The sequence below is a fragment of the Psammomys obesus genome, unplaced genomic scaffold (genome assembly GCF_907164565.1).
Source record: "Psammomys obesus unplaced genomic scaffold, mPsaObe1.curated_primary_1811, whole genome shotgun sequence".
Classification (NCBI taxonomy): domain Eukaryota; kingdom Metazoa; phylum Chordata; class Mammalia; order Rodentia; family Muridae; genus Psammomys; species Psammomys obesus.
In genome coordinates this window covers 7,333,690-7,357,533 of record NW_026596155.1, presented here as the reverse complement: position 1 = coordinate 7,357,533, position 23,844 = coordinate 7,333,690, and the positions used below count along the sequence as shown (strand labels likewise).

Sequence of the window (23,844 nt, the reverse complement as noted above, 5' to 3'; positions counted from 1 at the left end):
TCTATCTATCTATCTATCTATCTATCTATCTATCTATCTATCTATCTACCCATCTATGAAAACTGAGTCTCTCCCTGTAGCTAAAGCTACCCTGATCGTTGGTAGTCATCTAGACTGGCTTTGAATTTACAACCTAGCCTCCTCAGCCTGCCAAAGGCTAAGATTCCAGGTGTTCATCACCACAGCCCACATGCCCAACTTTTGGAGAAAGACGAACGAGTTCAGACTTGTGTAAGACATAGAGGGATCAAAGACAAGTATTTACTCTCACTGAAGCAGTGGTTTCCAAAGTGTGAGTTCAAACTATTTGGACCAGGTTGACCTGGAGTCCTCGTGATAGCTGACAATTACCACTGCTCATCTCCTGCTTTCTTCATTAATAACCTACGTTTTATTTATTTATGCATTAATTTTAAGGTTAGCATACAAATGAGTTTCATTATGACCTTTTATATGTATATATCACTGTTCTCTGTTTGTTTTTATTCTTCCCATACGCTCTGGATGGTTCCCTTCTTTTCCTCAAATGATAACCCAAATATGAATATGCCACTTGAGTTTCTGCCCTTGTTCTGGCTGTTTGCAGGTTGTGTTTTCCCTAGAATACATGGCATTAATATTATAGTCCAAAGCACATGGTGGAGCAGGTTGTAAAGAGCCTTTCCTTGAAGTCCAAGTCTAAGAGTTTGGATTAAATCCAAGTGGAGAAGGTAAAGCCATGAGAGAAACTGGTAAATGGAAGAAAATTGAAAATCAAGAGAAGTGGTCTTGATAAGTGCAGCCCTTCCTACTGCCTACCATATTGGCCTCTATGAGAGTGATCCCTTAACTAAAGGCCAAAGCAGAAAGGGATATTTTTGTCTTTTGCTCCTGGTTAGCGGTCAGAAAATCTGCTCTATAAAAGGTTGTTAAATAAAACTATAGGAGGGCTTCAGTTTGGCCTGAGCTCCTGCCGTAGATCCAGAGCAAACAAAATGGACTCCTGCAAGCTGACTTCCCATTCCTCAAGCCACATCTCAGTTATCTGAAGTAAATGAATGAGGCAGGAGGTGAGAGCCCAAGAAGCTGGTAAGATAAGAAAGTTCCTTCTCGTAGGTGACAGAGGAGAGGGAGGCTCCGACTGCCAACCCACTCTTCAGCATCTCTCTGCTTTTCCACCGTGTGTTTCCACCTAGGAAGCTAAGCACCATTGGTTGGTTCATTAAACACTTGTTCTATTTTATAGAATGAAGCATTGCCAGATTCTAGAACTACAGTTAAAAACCAAGATGTATAAAGCTGTAATTTTGTCTTCTGACAAGCTGAATAGTAAATATTCTAGGCTTCACAGGCCATGTGGTTTCTGTTACACCTACACAAATGTGCCTTCATAGCAGGAAACAGAAAGTAACCCTAAAATATGTAAATGAACAAGCATGGCTGAGCTCCAATAAGCATCACTTGTGGAATTAGGTGGGCAGGATTTGACTGGTGCCAAGATGTAATTTGCCCAACCTGGTCCCAGATCATTTCACTAGCCTAGTGAGAGGCTTAAAATGCAACATTTAATTCCAAAAAGCCTATCACATGATAGCAACTCCTACCAAAAGCTATGTGTAGTGGCTTCAGTTTTAAACAAATATAAATCTGGAACAAATTATAAAAATAAAAAATAAAAAACAACCCATGAAGCCTAGACTGTGATATATTCTACAAGATGAGAAGTGATGAGAAGCAGGAGTCGGGGTTGGAGGATGCAGAGGGAATCAATGCTTTAGTTTAGATTGAAATAAAATTAAGATATTTATTACCAAACACATGACACTTGCTCAATAAAGAAAATGCTGGGCATGGTGGCGCATGCCTTTAATCCCAGCACTCGCAAACAAGAGGCAGGTGATCACTTGTGAGTTTGAGCCCAGCCTGGTCTACAAAGCAAGTCCAGGACAGCCAAGGCTACACAGAGAAGCCCTGTCTCAAAAAAACAAAAAACAAACAAAACCCAATAGAACCAGCTTGAACAAAACAGAGAGGTAACTAGGGACATTTGAATATGACTAGTAAACTAGACGGTATATCAGTGTCTTATTTCCCATTATACAATAATGGTTTGGTAGTTTTATAAAGAGTGATTTCGTTCTTGGAAGACCATGATAATGTTTAGGGATAAAAGAATGTCCAAACTGCTTTAGTGAAGAACTGAATGGGAGAAAGAGAAGGATTACAGATATATGTAGGTGATAGTACACAGGGGTTTTGTTCTGTTTTAGTTTGGTTTTGATTTTTTTGAGTCAGAGTCTCTTAGCGGGACTACAACTCTGTATGTAGTTCAGGCTGGTATCAAACTTTCAGCAATTCTTCTGCCTCATGCTCCCAATTCCTGGAATTACAGTTATGAGTCACCATTCCTGGCTCAATATGCAGTTTTTCACATATTATTATCTCAATTCTCTCTTGGCTTTGAATTTAAAAAAATTAGCAAATGTAGTGATCAGTCTATAGTAACATAGTCTATAGCATATAGAAACTATATGTATAGTTAACAGAAACTACAGTCTACTTTCTCCTTTTGAAGTCTGGGGTCAGAATCTACAACTGTCGTATTCTGCTTACTCTCATCCTGGTGCCACCCCTTCTCTTTCTCTCCACCCTTTTGAGTCTCCATCCTTCTACGTGAGGTGTAGGAAGTTGAACAAAATGAAGTGACAGGCAGAATTGCCAAAGATAACAGAATCCTCTGTTTACAAGACCCTTGCCTCAGGGAGGATCCTCCTTTATCTTTTACTCCTTTCTGCAACAGCCTAGATTCCCCTTCAGTCATTTCCAGGGTGGAACTGGACTTCTCACTCAGGCTTTCCATTTCTTTCTTTTTTTTCCTTGGCAGTTACTGAACACTGCAATGAAAACTGAGGAGTGTGATGGGGGAGGGGGATTGGAGTGGTTGCCAGTCACAGATTAGATGCAAGCCTAAATTCTGTAAACCCCAGTTATATAATTTATAAGATAGAGAAAATTATTTTTCTTGCTATAGTCGTATATATGTATATATGCATATATAATGTATTTATATTTTTTTAATTGGGTTAGACGTTTCTAGATATCTCAACATTGATCTGGGACAATTGCTGAGCTCAGTTTGAAGCAACCCTTAATGTTCTATAAGAATGACTAGAAACACAGTAGAAAGGGAGAGAAAGGAGGAGAGAAGAAAAGAGAGGAGAGGAGGGAAAGGAAGGAGAAGATAGGGAAGGGAAAAGGGAGATGTTAATAGGTTCTCGAGGGCAAAGTGCAAGGCCCTTTGAAGTCTTTTATGAGTCCAGTCTGCCCAGATCACGTCTGTGGCTTTTCAAGCCTTTCTGGGAGAAGAGTCACCAAGGCTCTTGCTAAACTGTGACTTTGGTTCCTTGAGTCTGGAGGGGGCTTGAGCTCCGAACACCCTGGGTTCCTGGGGATGTGGATGTGGGTCTTCCTGCAGAACACCAGACAGGGTGGCAGGGAGCCAGAGGAAGCTCAGTGCTCTTCGTAGTCTCTCTTCATTGTCATTCTCTGAGGCAGCAACCCACTTAACGTGCCCATTTACAGTTTTCATTCAATTAAATGTGGTGTTCCTTTCACCACATTTTAATGAAGCAAAACTGCTTTTCAGAAAGAACAAACAGTAGGGTGAGCTGCCAGCTGAAACCTCACTAAAGAATATATAATGAATAAACATACTCTCTTCCTCTTCCTCCCTCTGTTTCTAACTCTCTCTCTCTCTCTCTCTTTCTCTGTCTCTCTCTCTCTGTCTCTCTCTGTCTCTCTCTCTCACACACACACGGAGGGAAGGAGGGAGAAAGGGAGAGAGAGTAGGAGAGAAAGAATATGAATGTAACCATGGAACCCCGAGTTCTCTACAAACTTGCGGGGTGAGCACTGCTGTGTGAACTAGGAAATGAGAGGAATTCTGGGTACTGTCTTGATCCTTCTGCTCCTACAACAGTTTGGAGCCCCACGATCCCCAGTAATCAGGAAAGTGAAAAGGCAAAAAGCCAAGTTTTAGAGGAATTCCTGGCTTAAGCACACAGAAGCTGAACTGTGGCCCTTTTCTTCCAGTCCCTCTGGGGCCTACAAGTCAGTACTTGCAGCTTCTGCTCCCCGGGAGGGCGGGAGGACAGGGGAGGGTGAACTCTGGTTCTTCAGAAGCCTTGGAGGCCATTCACTTGCCCAGCAGGTTCTGCCCAAATCAGGGCATTCCTTTATGAACCCCAGTTTCTGGTAGAGCCCTGAGAATTTATAATTATTTCACTTAGCACGTTTAATATCAGTGGGGTGTTGTAGGAAGGGATTGAATAATTTCTCATCCACAGTTCTCAAAAATAGTTGAAGATCACACACCACACACACACACACACACACACACACATTAACTGAAGCAACAAATGCATATTAGAGTCTACTGAAAAGCCAAGATTTGGTTAAGAACTGTGGAAAATAAAACTTAATGATATACCCTACTGTCTATTAGGGGTTTTACTAGTACTAAAGTAGACAAACACATTTAAAAAGGCATAATACTCAAATCAGTGCTACAAATGAAACAAATAAGGAGCAGATGAGCTTGGAATGATGAAGTCTGCAGCAGCTAGGCCCTTAGAATGCACACCGCCTCCCTCTCTGCCCTTATCTTTAGCACACGGATTTTTATACTGTTATTTTCATCTGCTGTGCTTTCCTTCCACTCTAGCGGCTATCCTAAGAAGAACTCAATAGGTTTAGAAACAACTGCTGGTGACTCTTCTAGTTGAAAAAGAAACGTTGTTATCTATCATATATTGAAACCTTATTCCCAAGGCTGTGGTATGAGGACCTCCTTGGGGCAGTCATCAGGCCACGGGATGGGGTGGGAGCTTCCTGAATGGGATTAGAAACCTCTTAGAAGAAGTAGCTCTGAAGACCAATGCTCTTAAGGGATCCATGTGGCTTGTATACTTGTAGCCCAGGCACTGTGTTTTATAGCCTTATTTTCAGTTGAATATTTTCAGTTGACTAAATACTAGTCAATGAGAAGTGAGCTAGGGAGTGAGATTTCTTTTTTTTTTTTCTTTCATTTTTCATTTGCTTTTTAATCAATTGTTGGTTCTGTATGTTTACTAGATTCTACCATTACCCAAGTTTTAACCCCAGCCCTCCACACACACACAGGAAAAACCACCTAAGGCCCTTTGAGGTTGTGACCCACAGTTGAAAAGGCTGAGAGGTCCAGGGTGTCACTGGTATGGGCTGCTTAGATTCCGCTGAGAAAGTGAAAAGACTAGACTTTATGATGCTGTTTTGAAGCTCATCATTTTGTACACCGAGGTGTAGGATCAAGAGGAGCTGGCCAAGCACTTAACGTTATTCCTTAGCAACGTTTCCTTAAATGTGTTTATTTATTTATTATGTTTGTGAGGGCGGGTACGCATGCCACGCTGAGGCAACTTGCAGAAGTCAGTGTTGGGGGGTCAAACTTAGGTAGTCAGGCTTAGCAGCAAGTGTTCTTACTTGCTGGGTCACCCCTCCAGGCCCTCACCAGCACTTCTGAAGCTTCGCGTGAATAGGCCCTGCCCTGCTTTCTCTGGAAACTGATGCACGGATGTGCCCAAGAGCTGTGACTCAGCTGACTCACCCTGGCCGTCCTTACAGATATGGCGGTTGGTGGCATTTCAAGTGGGATACTATCTAACGGCCTACATTTGCAGAGTCCTACTGGTGCGCCTGGAGCCAGCTCTTCCCATTCTCGGAGCACTCCCCATGAGGCCCATAATACACATAATACAGTCCCCATTCTAGAGACGGTAAGCTGAGGCTCCGAAGTCATGTAACTTCTCCCAAGTGAAACAGAAAAGTTTGTACTGTGTTTTACACTTACATTAATCTGGTTCTTTGGTGTGTATACATGCATCATGTGTACGTAGTTGCGTGTGCATATGGAAGCCAAATTCAGCTTTAGGTGTGGTTCCTCACCGTCCATCCATATATATATATTTTTTTAATTATTATTATTATTATTATTTTTTTTTTGAGAGAGAGAGAAAGAGTTTTTCTCATTGGCTCGTGCTCACCAGTTAGGCAATTATACTGGCCAGTGAGTCTCTGGAGTTTGCTTTTCTTCACCTTCCCAGCACCGGAATTAGAGATACAAACTGCCATGCCCAGATTTTTGTGTGGGTCCCAAACCCAGCCATCTGCCCGGCCCCTTAGCTTAACCAGATTCTGTAAGTGCATGAACTCCTGAGTGACTTTCTGTGACTTCCTCCTGCTTTCCTCACCGAGCCTTTGTTGTTTTCTCAACAGGCTGGACAAAATGAAGCCGGGAGGCTTCTGGCCACACCTTGCCCTGCTCGGGGTTTCCCTGCCAGCTGTGCCAGCTGTGGACCAAGGAGCCTGCAGAAGCCCAAATGTGGTTCTGGGAGAGTCAACATAGGCAGAGGTATGGTCCCAGAACTGCTGACATAACTTCTCATACAGACTGCTCGAGATGTACAATTTCTAAGTGATGTTGTTGAAGAGAAGTTCCCTCTTGCAGCCCAGAGTGAGGATATTAGCTTGAGCCGTGCTGGACCAAGTAGATAAGGCAGCGCAATTGGCCGAGAAGAACTAATGTATAGAAGGGTCCTCAGTCCTGGAAGAGAGCCTGTACGTTTTTTGTATCTGGGTTTTGACTCACACAAAGAGGCTTTTTCCTACAGTGGCATTAGAGTTGAACCACCTCATGTTTCTTCCAGTACTTGTGTTCTTTGGTTGTATTTACATTTTTATCTCTGATTTACCTAAGGCACCAGTTCTCAAACTGTGGGTTGCCACCTTTTCGGCAACCCTCTGTCTCCAAAAATATTTACATACAATTTGTAACAGTAGCAAAATTACAGTTATGAAGTAGTAAGAAAAAATAATTTTATGATTGGGAGTCACCACACATGAGGAACTGCATTAAAAGGTCAGAACATTAGGAAGGTTGGAAACCACTGGTTTAGAACTTATTCTCTTTGTGTCTTTGTCTCTGTCTGTCTTTCTTTTCTCTCCCTTTTCCTCTAGTGTTTAGAAATGGACCTGGTTTGCTCTTCTTACATACTATATGAGAAACGAATGTCATTTCATCACTGTCAAAATGGCCACCTAGGTGTCTTGACACTATTTGTTATAGCATTTATATTTGTCTCAGGTATTTGAAACTCCACCATCATCACATACAGGACACACGTATCTAGTTAGGCCTCCTTCTCTCTGAGACCTCAGCTAAGGTCCCATAGGGTTCAGATCTACTTCTGCCTGGTTGTGTGTTAGCACTGAGCAGTTTTAATCACACAGATCTTGCTGTGTATTTTAAAAGGTAATACTAGCTAGGCCCTTCTTCTGGCTCTGTGTTATATTTTCCAGAACATTCTGGTACGTTCATATTTTCCTACAAACTTATTTTACATCGACTATTTTAGTTCCTGGAGGTGGGGAGGAAGGTACTTTTTCAGGATTTGGGGATTTCATTAAAATGAATTAGATGAGGAACCGATAACTCGTCTTGATAATTTTGCAATTTAAAAAAATGTATTTGCTTATGCTCCTTCCAGTCTTCTCTGTGTTTCACATAATTATTTTATTTGATTTTACTTTTTTCAAGACAGGGTTTCTCTATGTAGTCTTGGCTGTCCTAGAACTCACTCTGTAGGCTAGTCTGGCCTCGAACTCAGAGATCTGCCTCTGCCTCCTGAGTGCTGGGATTACAGGTGTGCACTACCACTGCCTGGCCCAGGAACATGTTTTGTTACATTTTAACTTATTTTGTGTTTGTGACCATAGTCGGATGTTCAACTGGGGGCCAAAGAACAAAGTTTGAGTGTCTGTTCTCTCTTTCTATCTAACTCAAAAGGGTTGATACCAGATGTCTTTACCTACCAAGCCATCTTGCAAGGACTGCTGTGTATTTTTCTTTCTTTCTTTCTTTTTTTTTTTTTCTGGGTTGCCCTGTCTAGCATAGGCTGGTTTCAAATGCACATGCAGCCTCCAGCTGGCCTCCAGCTCCCAGTGAGTTCTAAGATTATAGGGGCACACAACCACACCCAGCTTTGAGATTAGATATGTGTGCATGTGTGTGAAGTCTATTTTTATATTGTAATTTGAGATAGGGTTTCTCTGTGTAGCCTTGGTTGTTCTGGACTCACTTTGTAGACCAGGCTGCCCTTAAACTCACAGAGATCTGCCTGCCTCTGCCTCCCCCACTGCTGGGATTAAAGGAAAGCGCCATCACATCCAGCTTATGCTTTTTTTTTTTTTAAATCTGTCTTAAATAAACTTTAAAAGAAGCATAAAATTAAGGGTGAAAACATAGGTTTGCATACTGTTTGTTAGTTTTATATCCTGGTACTTTACCGAGATATTTCAGTTTTGCCTAAATTTTATAATTGATTATCTTGGGCAGTAATGTTCAATAGGCAATGAAACATAGCCATGCATACGGCTTAAGTTTTTTTAGTAACTAAATTGGTAATATCTTGAGGAAGTCAATGTTAGTACAGGTTGGGTATCCTTCATACAAAATACTGGACACAAGGAGTCAGATTTTGGTTTGCCAATATGGAATAACAAAGTTTATGCATATGGAAACATCAGACCCATGCCATGTGTCAGTGTATAAAAATGTGAGATTTTAGAGCATGTCAGATTTTGGATTTGGGTTGACTAGAAATATTCCTGGTTCCCACTGACTGAATATGTCAATGATAATATTACTTAGGTCTATAATCAGCGCAAAATTATTAATAAAACACTTTGTGTTCTTTCTAATGTAATGAATTCAAATCCTGCCATATTTGTACATTTATGATACTTGCAATTTAGATCTTCAACTCTTATCAGAAGTATTTTATGTCAATTTAGAGTTTATAGCATTTAAAGAGCTATATTCACGAAATATCCAGATTTTTCCAATCAAAAGTTTTCTCACTGAAGTGAGTACAAACAAAAATCTAGGCAGAGTGTATGGGTACTCTGTTCAGGTAGGTTTCCTGTAAATACAAAATTATTTCTAAACTAAAGTATTTAGCTATCACAGAGTTTTCTTTCAGAAACAGCAGACCCCAGTTATTTAGCAGGCTTCAGTTTTCAACCGCTATAAAAAAATATCATTCTGGAAAGGCTTACTAGTTAACTTTTTCGAAGGCATCAATGTGGGGTCACTAAGAAAAAGAGGAAATGTTCACCCAGAGATCATAAACTTCACACATCCATCCTCTGGAAACAAAAGGGGTTGCTGCTGATTGGCCTTAAACAGTCCGCTGGACTTCTTATCTTAACACCCTGGCCAGCAGATGTGCTGTGAAAGCTGCCTCAGAGAACAGTAAAACAGTTGAGACGTCAAGTTCAAAGGTCACGAGCTGATGTCATTTCTTCCCCGGGGCTTCTTGGAAACTTCAGCCAGGAAGTACCCTGCTGAGTCAGTAAGGCAACACAGATGTGAAGCAGAGAGGGTCTGGTCGTGAGAAATTTGTTAGCGACTTACACAGATGTGTGGGGCTGGCCAACTCTTCCTTGTCCAGGCTGGGAGGGCTGAAGCCAAACCCTCCCTTCACGCCTGAGTCCTACTTCCGGTGCAAGCCGCACAATCAGCTGCGGCCTCTATCTTGTTAGTGCCCCTGCCTAGCTTAGGTTTAAATAGGTTCAGCAATAATCACCCCACTGTGTCTCTCTTCAGACAAGGGTGGTACCCAGTTCGTGGTTATTTTTAACAGTAAAACAAAAGTATCAAGAACATAAATGTCAGTTACTAGGGCCAGTCAATTCACTGAATTCTAAGAATCCTTAAAAAGAATAAGTTAGCCCAGGCTTCATGTAGGTCAGTGGGAGAATGCTCGCCTGGTGTGCCCAAAACCCTATGTGTGTGTGTGTGTGTGTGTGTGTGTGTGTGTGTGTGCATTTCAAGTGTATTGTGAAACACTTGTGTATTTGAACCTGAGTTTTATCCCTCGCATCACAAACACATGCAACATGTGTGATTCTGATTTTTGTATGAAAAAAAACGTAAGAAGTTGACATGCTTTGCAAAGAAGGAAAAACATCTACAAGAATAAATCCTAAATAAATACGGACAACAGGCTCCAAAGAATGGTGGAAACAGTTGTTCCAATTCCTTTTGTTTCCTTTGAGAAATTTCCCTAGACATTGCTAACCTCCTAACCCCTGTCATTCCAGTCTTTGTACATATACTCTCTGGTAATATGAGGGGAGGCCTTTCCCCTTTAACTTCCTATTGCCAGTAAGGACAGACAGTAAAGGAGTACCAATTTCGGGTGGAGGGATAAGCATGTCAGACTATCAGATAGTTTTGTAGAAGTGAATACAGCTCAGAGGTATTTTCTCAGTGGCTGTTTGTATTTGGCTCACAACCCAACAGATGTCGTGCCTCTTCCCAGCACTCTTACATTTATGTGGCAGGGGGACCCTTGTATGAAGGAAACTGTAGCCATCAATGCTCCCAGTGACTTTTTCCCAAGAATGAGCCATCCTGGCCAAGTGCAACTGAGGCCCAGGCCACTTTTACTACAGTTATATAGTAACAAAACTAACATTTTGACCGGGGCACCTGACTTTCCATTCCACCCATTGGCGCTGAACATGGATAAGTAACAACGTATCTGTCTTAGTGTTTCTATGCTCTACTAAAACACCGTGACCAATATTTTGGAGAGGAAAGGGTTTGTTTTGCTTACATTTCCATATCACAGTCCATCATCAAGGGAAGACAGGGCAGGAACTCAAGGCAGGAAGAACTGAAGCAGAGGCCATAAAAGAGTAGGACTTCCTGGCTTGCTCCGCCTGTTTTCTTAGAGCACCAGGAATGGCGCTGGCCGCAGTGAGCTTGGCCCTACCATGTCAACCATCAATCAAGAAAATGTGCCACAAGCTTGCCCACACGCCTATCTGGCGGGGACATTTTCTCAACTGAGGTTCCTTCCTCTAAACTAACTCTAGCTTGTGTCAAGTTGACATAAAAATAACCAGCACGATCCCATTTGTCGTCAGCCCTCAAATATTAATAAAAACAGTATTGTCAAAGGTGCCAGCTTTGATAGAGCAGGAGGGCGAAAGGGTGTTTCTTATTGTTAAGAAATAAATGTTAGCAAAGCAATAAAGAAATAATTTCTTTTCATTGTTATTATTTTGTTTATGCATTTATACTACGGTGCTAGGGGGTCAAACCTAAGGCCTCTCACACACAGACAAATGTTCCGACCCTCAGGGACATTTCAGCCCTATTTTTTATGCTTCTGTACTTTTTGAATTTTTATAATAACAAACATGTTCCATATCTATATATAGATCACTAAGTGGCCTCTTGGCTAAGATCAAGTACCAATGTAGATATTTTTAGATAAAGTGAATGAGGTCACAAAAATCTATATTCTTAAAAGTTTTCACCAAATAAACAGGATTCCTATGTCCCTTGGTTTATTGACTTATGTTGTTTTCTTGAGATGAAGTTTTGTGTAACCCAGACTGGCCTCTCACTCTCCTGTATCTGAGGTGGCCCATGATCTCCTGATCCTCCTGCCTTTACCCAAGAGCTGGGATTTCAAGCTCATGCCATCACACATGGCATGCTGCCCTTGCCACTATGGTGCCCTTGATATTTCAGCCGCTGAAAGCATTGTCTTCTGAGGCTAGAAGTGGACTTGGCCTTGACCTACCCTCTACCCTGATGGCTAAAAGACACAAATCTCTTGTTTTATATTCTTTCCCCTTCTGACTGAAGCTATCTAATTTAGCTTCTGTGGAGGCCACTGCCTGTGTGCTTCAACATGTCACCCCTAATGTGTCCTGGGAAAAGGCTCTCCTTATTTTTCTAGGCTCCACAGAGTAGTTTGTTTTGGCGACTGCCTTAAGAGTAGTCTTCCAGACATTTATAGAATCTATCCATGCCATACAGCCTAGGTTAGAATGGGTAAAACATTGCTTCTCCTGAGGTCTGTTTTTCTCTAGCTATAGTAAACCCAGTTTGTTTGTTTGTTTGTTTGTTTTTAGCTAGGCATCACATGACACGGCTTTGATTCTGTATAATTTTGGTGGCTTTTTACTGAATGGTTCCCAGGAGATCTATAAACTTAAGCAGGGTACTGAAAGAGCTCTTTGGGTGATCCAATCAGTGCTGGATCGACTGGGGTCATTAATACTTCCTATCAGGCTGATAAGCTCTACCACAGCAATCAGAGTGGTGCTACATACTCACAGGTTATACAAATTGGTGCTTATCTCAAGCTGCAATAACAAAATGCTATAAGCCAGGTGATGTATACACCACCGGGATTCATTTCTCACAGTTATGGAGGCTGGGATGTGCAGCCCGAGGGTGAACTCAGGGTCTCGAGAGATCTCCATTTCTCATAGATGGTGCCTTTCCTGTGTCTTCAAATTATGGCAAGCATGAACAACATCCCTTGAATGCCATTCTAAGGGTGCAAACCCCACCCATGAGGGCTCTCCCCTCATGACCTGCTCACTTCCTCAAGGCTCTTTTGCCAAATACCATTGCCTTGAAGGTTGACATATCAATATATGAATTTGGGGAGACACAAGCACATAGACCACAGCAGAGATGGTGTCAAGGGTGTCCTAAAATTGGGCCTACTATGACATTGAGCACATCCATCTCCCTTTTCCTTGTTATTGGTAGAGTCAGTTCATTCCTCCTGATATAAACTATCCCAAGTTGAGTCACGGCCACACTTAATTTTAACATGGTTGTAAATGCCTTCAATCCTGCCACTGGACAAAGAGCCAGGAGGGTCCTGAATTCAAGGCCAGCCTTAGGAGGTAGGGCTGTATTTTCTGTAATGATCTTTGCTTCATATCCAGATACCTTCCCTTCATTAACCTTTTTTAACTCATTAGACACATGACTTTCAGTGACTTCAGATATCAGTAATTTGATATCTGTCTTAGTTAGGGTTTCTGTTGCTGTGGAGAAACACCATGACCACAGTAGCTCTTATAAAGGAAAATATTTATTTGGGGATCACTTACAGTTCAGAGGCTTAGTCCATTATCATCATGGTGATAAGCATGGCAGCTGAAAGCAGACATGGTGCTGGAGAGAGAGCTGAGAGTTCTACCTCTTGATCTGCAGGCAACAGGAAGAGAAAGTGATAACTTTCTCTGATAACTCCACACATATTCCATTAATCCCACACTGTAAATGACATTTTTATTTTCTCAGACGAGGGGATGAGATGAGAGCTGTACCCATGCTTTATGAATACAAAGTGACTTGGGTTGAGCCCAGAACATTTCTACCTGACTATCCCTAGGCCTGGAAGCTTCTAGCCTTTGTACAATCTAATCTTCTGCAAGCCGGGACTTTGTAGGCTTCAGCTTCCAACCTCTATCTGCTAAGCTAGGCCTAGGACGTTTTCAGCCTCTCAGACATTTGAGGTTTCTTTTCAACCACATTGGGTGCCAGATGTAAATGACAATTTAATTTGCCAGGTGCAATGGCTATCTCAAGGCTTACTGCAGAATAACTGGCCCTTTTCTAGTTCTTTCTGTCCTGTGGCTGGTTGGTTCAACTCAGTTGTTCAGGCTCAAACTTCTCACCAAGCTGACTGATTCAATTTGTCTTCTCTTGACTTCTCACTGACTTGCTTGGCTCAAACTAACTCTGGCAATTTGTTCTAAACTTCTGGATCCTTCTTATTCTCTGGCCTCAACTATGTCTGATGACCTACACTGAACTGCCTGGACTGGACTGTTCTGTACTGAACTCAGTTCTATTCTACTGTCTTCTCTACTGTACTCTATTGTCTACTCTCTCTATTGTATCCTACCTACTGTCTCTACTCTACTGCTCCTAAGTAGCTTCTCTTTCCTGTCCTCTTCAGAGTTGGGCATATCCTATCTCTGGCTCATTCTGTCAAATCTTTGCTTTGTCTGCCCCTCAATTAGATGTCACTTTCAAGCATAGTTTCTTTCTTCTACTAATGAACCTTACCTTCATTGTTTGGCATCAAAGCTGTGTACTAAGGGCGTGTCTGTATTCCAAACAAATCATCCTGTAATCCAGGGTATGTCTGCCTTCCGGCTGGATAACATAAACCTAGAAGATCTTTGGATGCGATCCCTTACCAGAGTAGCCATGTTGCTGGATTAAAATTCCTCTATATCACACCTTCACACCTCCTAAGAGCCTACAAGGACTTTTTTTTTTTCCCCCAAAGCAATCAATGTTATCCTGGCAAATATTGATAAGAAGAAAACCTAGTGAACCTAGTGATCTCTTTTGAGCTCTGATCATAGACTCTGGTCCAAGTTTGACATTATGGCCTTTCCCTCTTCTCTTAGTTCCAGACAGTACTGCCTCTGTGCTCACACCGCTTCCCAGGCCTTCCCCCACTCTAACCTGTTCTCTTTGAGCTAAGTCACTCATGTCTGCCATCCTGATGGAAATGCATCAATGTTTTCACATTAGAGATGGCCTAGCTTTTGTCCAGTCTCCTTCAGAGGCACCTGAAACTAGAACATATGCTTAGAAACTATTTCTCACATCCATAAATGGATACGTGTATTTCAGATAAAATAATTTTAGTTGACTAGGAGAAGGAATAGATTATGTTATAGTATAATTGAACTAATTCAAGCAAGAGGAAAAATTCACAGAGAAGTCTTAATGATGTGACATTGGTGACACATGGGTATTTGCGTTGGAGATCTGTTTATTTGTAAAATGTGTCATGGCCAGCAAGGGGGCTCAGTGGTTTAAAGGCACTTGCCAAACATGTCTGTGACTTGAGTTTGAGTCCTGGAATCCCCATAAAGGTATAAGCAAGGAACTGACTCCACAAAGTTGTCTCCTGACCTCCATACGTGTAGCCACACAAAATAATAATTAATAAATAACTTTAAATGCCAAATGTGTAGTGATTCTTTTTAAAAATTCATGTGTTTAAAATGCACAATTTAATTTAAATTAAATTTAATTCAATTTAAAAAATTGTGTGTTTAATATGCATGGTGTGTGTGTGTGATATCTACATGTCATGGCATAAGAGTGGAAATTATAAAACAACTTGAAGGAGATGATTTTCTTCTTCTACCATGTGGGTCCTGGTATTGTGTTTAGGTCTTCAGGCTTGAGTGCAGGTGCCTTTTTTGATGAACCATCTTACTAACCCATATGCTTTAACTTTTTCTAAATGTACATTTGCACAGGGTTGAAAGATATTTACCCACTCAGGAATGCAAATACCATTCCAAAAATACTTACGATTAGAGATTCTGACCTGGGGCTTCAATCATCAAAAGCAATTATCTTCAGTGTCCTGGTTACCTAATATATTTTCACATATGTTTTATATGAACATATATTTCTAAATTCACTGAGAACTCAAAAAAAAAAAAAACTGTGAATATGTTCCTGTGGCAAATGAAGGAAATGTGGCAGGAGCTGTAGATGTGGCAGGAAATGTAGAAGGATTGTGAGTTTGAGGTAAGCTTGGACTGTACATGGAGATGATGTTTCAGAATCTGAAAACAAAACAAATAAGAAGCCTAAGTATCTTCAGATGAGGTCTTTTGTATTTTCTTTTTTCTTTCTGATACTAGCTGTTTCCAGTAAATTTGGCAGAATCCCATGGACTGTGAGGCATGAAAAGTGATACAGGAAGAGGAGAAGTTTAGAATCTTCTGGAAAAACAAAGAAAGAAAAAATAAGAGAAAAGAAATACTTGCTCCTTATGAAATCTCTTGCTTCTCCAGGTCTCCTTAATAATTTTACGGTTTATCAAAAAGTGATGGTCACATCAAGGAGGGGTCAGGCACTATGAGATAAATGTCATCATCAATTATCCTGACAAATTGGAAGTATAACCTTCCATCAGGACAGAGAGCCTTCGCCACGTGCCCCAGTGGGTGGTTCAAAGTGTTATCTTGAAGGAATTAGTCGAAGCATTTGAACTGCTCAATTTGGTAGTGAAAAGATCACATCTCTTCAGTTAACCACGATTAACTGGAAAGCTCAAATGTTCTGACAAGGCATTAGCCTGCAGTAATCAAGGATTTTTGGCAAAGAAAAAAAAATTAATCTTGTTTTTGTGAACTAGAACTAAAATACATTATTAATGGGGATGTATGCTGAGTACAAGCAGCGGCATAAACAGTAACTGTGTGTGACACGAAGCCAAATGCTCTCTCTGCCACTTTAAATATTGACTTTGCCTTTCCTGTCTCAGATTCATATTACAAAGAAGAGAAACGAAAATGAAAATGTCTTAAAATACAAGTGAATCTGCCAAGGACAATTAGCATTTGGGGAAAGTTTGGAAATATAGTGTTTAAAACATGCAAGATTTTAAAAAAAGAAGAAAAAAATTTAGCTCATTCAATTTCTTCAAACATTTCCCAGCATAGATCAACATTTGTTACTGTTACTCGTTTATTTTTCTCAATGAAAATGGGGGTGGGGTTTCATTAAAATCACGTCAAAATTTGATGGTTTCATAACTTTTAACAGGTTTTAATATAAAGCTAAAAGCTCTTGCAGCCTTGTAGCAGGCCTAGGAATATAGACATTTTGTATCCATTCACAAGGTTTCTGCTTGCCTTTCAGCCAGCGGTGAGACTACCCCTTTTTCTAATGAATATTAATTTTCCTGTATTGCAATCTGCTCTGCCACCTGTTATTGAAAATACTCTCTTTCCAAGGAGATAATTTTGTTTACGTTTTGATTGCATACAACTTCTGTGAGCCTTTCATTAGAAGAAAATCAGTTCTGTAGCTAGATTAGAGACAGTATTTGTTTAAATGCTAACCAGTCGGAGCAGTAGTGGTTAAAATGGGGGCTGAACGAATCAAAAGCGGGAAAAGAGGGCTGGGTAGACACCTTGGTCTGTCAAGCGCTTGCCACATATGACCGTTGGTACTGTTACACTGATGCACTTTTAAATCCCCTGAAAAGAGTCTATAAGGGATTGTCTAACCAGGTTGGTTCATGGGCCTGTCTGTGGAGGATTGACTTGATTATTGCGGTGATTTGAACGAGGATGGTCTCCATTGGCTCATAAACTTGAATGCCTGGTCCCTGGTTGATGGAACTGTTCAGGAAGCAGTTGTTGAAGGAGGTGTGTCACTGGGTGTTGGGCTTTGATGTTTCAAACGCCCACGCCCTTCCCAGTTAGCGTGCATGGGCTCTCTCTCTCTCCTCTCTCTCTCTCTGCTCTGAACTTGTGAATAAAGATGTAAGCTCTCAGCCTACTGCTCCAGTGCCATGCTTGCCTTCCTGCCTGCTACCATGCTCCCTGCCATGATTGTCATGGAGTCATCTGCAAGTTCCAATAAACTCTTTTTTTTTTTTTCTATAGGTTGTCTTGGTCATGATGTCTTCACCCCAATAAGAAAGTAACAAAGGCAATTACGTAAATTGAGATGGGAAGGCCTGCCTATGGTGGTAGCACCATCCCCTGCATTTGGTCCCTAGACCGTGTATGAGTGAAGAGAGCCAATCGCTAGTACCCGTGCATGCGTTAATTCTCTCTCTGCTCATGAATGTAGCGAGCTTCCTCAAGTTCCTGTCACCTTGACTTCCCCTCAGTGATGGACTGTAGCCTTGGATTGTGAGCAAAAATAAACTCGTTATCGCCTAAGCCACTTTTGCTAGGGTATTTTGTCAAGCAACAGGAAACAACAGTAGGACGCTGTGCAAGCCTGGGGAACTCGGTTTGATCTGAGCTCCATGGAAAGCTGGGCAGGGGGCAGGTACGTGAAATCCAAGGCAGAGAGACCTGGAGGCTGCTGGCCACGTGAAATAGCCATGGAGAGATGACCCTGTCTCAAAGCTTAAACAACACGGTAGGCACTGCCTGGGGGACATTGGGAGTTGGGTGTTGACCGTGGGTTCTCACATCTACACCCCCAAAAGACACAGTCACACACACACACACACACACACACACACACACACACACACAGAGAGAGAGAGAGAGAGAGAGAGAGAGAGAGAGAGAGAGAGAGAGATTAGGTAACTTGAAAGCACATAGAAGATATCACTGGTCACAAAAAAACAACTCTGTTTATCCTGAGTTGCCTGCTCCTATTGGCTGGCAGATATAAATCGAGGCTGGTTCTAGCTTTCGAGGCTAGGATAGACAGGTGGTTTTGGGCGCAGATAGTGTAATTTCCCTTCTGCTCTGGCAATGTTAGCCACAAGATCAACAAGCAGTGAGACTTATAGCACAAAACTCTACAGGAACCAGCTTGTTTCTGCTCCTCTGGCGAGTGTTATCCCGCATTGAAGCACACAGCAGCATCTTTCACAAGGATGGCCCTGGGAAGGAGCCAGCAACCTTTGAAAGGCAGCTCTCAAAACTCGTGTTCTCCATAAATAGAATTGAACTATATTATATAAATCACATAAATAATTTAGACGCTAACTTATCACATACTTTTTTTGGAGACAGAGTTTCTCTATGCGGCCCTTGGCTAGCCTGGAACTCCATACACATCAAAAAGATCCACCTGCCTCTCCTTTCCTGAGCGCTGGGATAAAAGCCATATGCCATCACACTGGGCACTAATTTACGTACTCTTATTAGAAAAGGAAATTACATGGCTAGCTTTTTTAGTTCTGGAAAAATATTTCCTATGTTAGCAGGAATAATATATGCGCACTCTTTTAAGAAAGAGATAAGAAATAGATCTCCCATCAGAATCTACTAATTTTAGAGGAAGTGGTGAAATTAAAATCTATAATTACACTCCTATTATAACAGAAACCCACTTCACTCTGTGTATTCAATCAACAAAGCAGTGTCCCTGGTGGTCTAGTGGCCAGGACTCTCAATCAACATAGCAAATTTTGTTAAGAATCAATAAAAGCTTCTGTGGTTTTGTTTTCAGTCACATAAGTAAACAAATACTTGAAGATTATTCAATAAAATCAAATAATGCTTGTTGTTATTGTCTTTAAGGCATAGAGAAACATGTTCATTAGGAAAATGTGAGAACGAAACCCCCACGAACACAGTAGAACTACCTCTAAAGCCTGCATTTCAAATACAACCATGATTGTTCCCTTGCAGGTTCGTTGGAGTTTTGTATGCATGAATTAGATAGATGCATCTAAATAAACCAAGCTAAAATTACATGTGCTGGTTCACTTTTTAATTAAAAAAATATTCCCTTTATATGTAAATATGTATAGGTGTTTTGCCTGCATGTATGTCTGTGTACCAGGTGCATGTTTGTTGTCTATAAAAGTCAGAAGAAGGCATTGAATCCCTGGGACTAGAGTTACAGACTTTTGGGAGTCACCATGTGGGTGCTGGAGTTAAACCTGAGTCCCGTGAAAGAGCATCCGGTGTCATCTCTCTAGCCTGTTATTTATTTGTTTGTTTGTTTGTTTTTACTTCAATAATATATGTGACTTGTTTTCTTTTATTCTGCTAAACCTGGTTTCTTACAGTCACTGTGTACATTTTTGCCGGTGTGTTCTTATAAAAATGATGCTAAAATAAATGCTTGTAAGTAAATGTGTATCTCTTCTTTAGATCTTTTAAAAGAGAAATATTTACATTGGAATTCTAAAAGAGTTATTAAGGTTTCTGGAACACTTGGCCTTTCAGAAAACTTGAGTTGAATTATACTCTCACAAATCATGTTAAGAAAACTCATACAGCCATTATGGAAATCATCATGGCAGTTCTCAGAAAGACAGAAATCAATGTACCTCAAGATCCAGCTATACCAGATTTAGCCATATACCCAAAGGACCCTTCATTCTACCTCAGGGGCAGTTGCTCAACAATGTTCATTGCTGCTCTAGTCATAATAACCAGAAACTGGGAACAACTTAGATTTCCCTCAACAGAAGAATGGATTTTAAAAAAAAAGGTGTACATTTACACAATGGAATAATACGCAGTTGTTAAAAAAATGACATTATGAAATTTGCAGGTAAATGAATGGAACTAGAAAAAAATCAATGTTACTTTTAAGCACAGTTTAAAGCCTGTCACAGAATTAATGTGGACTAGGAGACAGACTATAAATATGATGAAAAATGAAAAAGAAGAAAAGAACGAACTGAATAGCTGACTTAAGCGATTCATCTCTATGACCAAGTTCGACTTTACCCATCTTGTTCAAGGATTTCCATTCTGAGTTTTAACATCCTAGGCATCTTTAATGGATTCAAGCAATAGCAAAGTTTCTCATCATTTTCCCCCAGATGCCTTTCCTTTTACTCCTATTAGAATAAAAACACATACTATGTCAAATAGTGAGAATTTATGGGTAAATCATGCTTCTAATGCATGTGCAAACTCCTTCAGAGTTGGGACAATGCGCTATGTAAGTGGCAATGTTTATTTATTTACTTCTAGCATTCTCCTGTATGTAATTCTACAATATCCTATTCCCTCAGTTCAGAGTCAAGAAGTTCTTTGTAACCATCTGACTTATGATCTCATGTGATCTACTAACAAACTCATGGGAAGATGCTTTTTAATATAAAGGAAAAGAACAGGTTTGGGCAATAACCATTCTTTTAATTAAAATTTATTTCTTAGCTGGGTGTGGTGGCACATCCCTATAGTCCCAGTGCTCAGGGCAGGAGAGGCAGGCGGATTGCTATGAGTTTGAGGCCAGTCTGGTCTACAAAGCAAGTCTAGGACAGCCAAGGCTACACAGAGAAACCCTGTCTCAAAAAGCCAAAAGAGTGAAATGATTTCTTAAAATTGCCTAGTATGAGGTAATATTTCTCAACAAGAGTTCTGTAAGATCAGTCTTCAGGGTGTTAATAGTTGAATTGAAGAGCTTTCTCGAAACACTCAGAGGGAGAACACATTTGACCTGTACGACTCCCTGTAGGATGAAATGAGTGGGAAGCTAGAGTAACTGTGAAGGAGCCATCTTGGGGTGCTGCTTCTGACAAGGTTACCTCAGACATGCCACTCTGCCCCGCTGTGTGCTGAGACTGGCTATAGCAAAGGGAAGCATCTTGTGTGTCTGGGCTGTCTTCTCTGGAAAGTATTAGGTATCATGGCTTCACTCTGTAGGCAGCCTGAGAGAAGCCCAGGCAAATGACAGAGCCAGCCTTGCAATTTGTGCCTTAGTGGAATTCCGGAGCCACAAGTCTTATTGGAAGCGTTGAAGTTGCTATATTTTTTAGTACTTTATAGAAGACAGAATATACCAAGTATCCATAAAAAGGAGAAGATTCAGGGAGGGGCTAAATTCATTTAACACGCTTGGCATCATCCCTAAGTACACAGAGAAACTTGGCTTCACTCTGCTGTGTGGATTAGCCACAATTTTGAAGTCTGTAATTTTCTGTTATCTACCCAGACAGTCTTTTTTTTTTAATGTGGATAAACTGAAAATTGAATGTAACTATGAAACCTAACAATCTTGAGACCGACCAGCCACGCGGTACTCTTTAGAAACGATGTGAATTGAGATGTTTCTCACTAGATGACTCAAGTCATGTTTGCTCGTGGCTAAAGAAGGCTAAAAGATGTGATTATCAATCACAATCCCCCACACTAAAAAAAAAAAAAAAAAAAAAAAAAGTTCTCTCTTAAAAACAAGCCTAGTGAGACAGGGCCAACATTAGCAACAAAAGAGAAGTGAGAGGTGATTTGAGGAAGTAAAATAAGGTTTAGTAAATACTGGGAGATTTCCGTGGAAGCTACTGAAAGGGGAACTCCAAGATAAGCCTGGCATTTGTACTGATCTCGACTTGAGTTTGCATATTCTGCCATCTCACAGTGCATTCTGACTAAAACAGCGAAGATACCTAGTATTCGTGGTCAGTGAAGCTAGCTAGCAGAAGGGTAGGTGCATCCTGTTACAGTCCACACAATGACACCAGAGCCACGTGTGGCCAAGTGATCCCACGGCCAGGCACTGCATGGAAGCGTTTCACCTTGGGTTAACTCAGGAGTCCTCCTAGCAAGCCCGTGAGGGGTGTACTATCCTTGACTCAGTTTTCAGGAGCCTGAAGCTTGGAGTGGTGGACAAATTTCCCAAGCCGGTAAGCATTCAACCTCATTTTGAGAGCCCAGCCCCGAATTCACCAGTATTGTACTAAAGTGCACACTATGCCCTCTCCTGCCCACCTGCCCTTCAAACATTTGCCGTGGAAGTCATTCTTGTCCTAGTACATTGTCACTATCCCAAGGCCAACTTTTAGGACACACTATGCTTCTTCACATTAACCCTTCCAATAATCTCCCTCAAGTTTCTTTTTCTTTCAGGGCCTGACAGATCAAGGATGTACTGTGAAGGAGGTAGTCCTTGCTTGATGCAGCAGGCTTTAGTCAGAATACCTATAAGCATGATCAACAAAGTCTTCCAATGCCTGACTCATTTACTTCATGTTCAGTGCGGGTTGTACATGCTGCTGGAAAAATTGTGACCCATCTATTGAAGGTCTTTGTACCTAAGACAAGCCATACATGAAAGCAGGTAGGCATTCAAGGTACTGAAAGGGGCACTTGCCACCAATTTCCCCGCAGACTCACAAATTGGTCTGAAATTCTCACCACTAATACTATATGTTTAGATAACACCCCTCCCTACTTCACACCACACAGTAAGGATACAAACATGGTTTTGAAAAGATAAATACATCAAGCCATCACCACTCGCTGTAAAGACTAGTGAGCTACAATGCTAGGAAAGACAGATGGGCTCTGAGGGAAAGAGAGTAATGTGGGCTAAATTCTGATACAAAATGAATATGGAAAATTCACTGAATTGAGTCTGCAAGTGACATTTCAAGATAAAGTACTATATTTATTGTAAAGCATGGACAATAAGAGCAGTATAGTAGTTTTTCATTAAAATGGTAAATTCCCAGAGAAGTCCCCATGGATTGATCATATCCCCTTCCATGGATGTACCATGTCATTTCCCTTATTAAATTATTCTCATGGTAGATATTGTATTTTTTTTTATTTAATGGCTTTGTGTGACAAAATCAATAGCAACCTTTCTGCTAATCTTTAATGTGCTGAGTGCTTTATATGATCAATATTGTATTTAATCTTCTCAATAACTGTTCTGGGAATGTGCTGTGACCATCCATATTTTGTAGGAAGGTACACCAGGCCTAGAGAATAAATTACTCCAAGTCATAGAGCTACTAAGGAGCAAAGCTGAGGTTACTGTCCTTGTTCCTTTCTTTTGGGAGAGACATACTAGGGACATAATGGTAAAGATCCATACTAGAAACAGACAAGAAACGCGAGGGAACTCAAATAGAGAACATAAATGTCATCACCTTGGTTTTATCAAAGACTTCCTAGGACTTTGCTTCTAAAAATATTTTCTATTAGAGTCAGCATTTAAAAGCTAAAGTTACAAAATCCTGAAAGGCTAAGGTTGGGAGGGGGAAAGCATCAAGTTCTCCCTTCTTTTAATAAATAGGGAAATTTAGAGGTAGTGTCTGGCTTAAAAATCTGCATGGTTGTCGATTAACAGCTCTTAGAACTGTTTACATAAAGCAAAAGATATGAGGTAATCATTACTGGTAACATAGGAAAGAAAGTAGCAAAGAAAACCACAGTCTCATTATATTAGTTAAATGGTGTCTAGTCCAGCCAGCTCAGCAATCCAAGGCAAATGAATACCTAAATAGAGACTCCTCCTCACAGTTAATTTGAACTGTAAGCATGTAGCAAAAAGTTGATTATTTTAAAAAAACGAATTTCTGATTTTGTAATGTTCATCATAACATGGAGAATGTACATCCTTTCTTGTTTCAGAAATAAACAGTTGAGGACTTTTTTCTTTCTTTTCTTCTTTCTTTCTTTCTTTCTTTCTTTCTTTCTTTCTTTCTTTCTTTCTTTCTTTCTTTCTTTCTTTCT

The 23,844-nt window shown here is 40.8% G+C and overlaps 1 long non-coding RNA gene across 1 annotated transcript in view; it reads left to right on the top strand.

The window, feature by feature from the left end:
- LOC129667139 (uncharacterized) overlaps positions 1-17,587 on the top strand; it is a 36,247-nt gene extending 18,660 nt beyond the window's left edge. Inside the window, exons 3-4 of the long non-coding RNA XR_008718696.1 lie at positions 6,292-6,427; positions 17,338-17,587. This is a non-coding gene — a long non-coding RNA (uncharacterized LOC129667139). The remainder of the gene's footprint in view (positions 1-6,291; positions 6,428-17,337) is intronic.
- Positions 17,588-23,844: the final 6,257 nt, after the last annotated feature.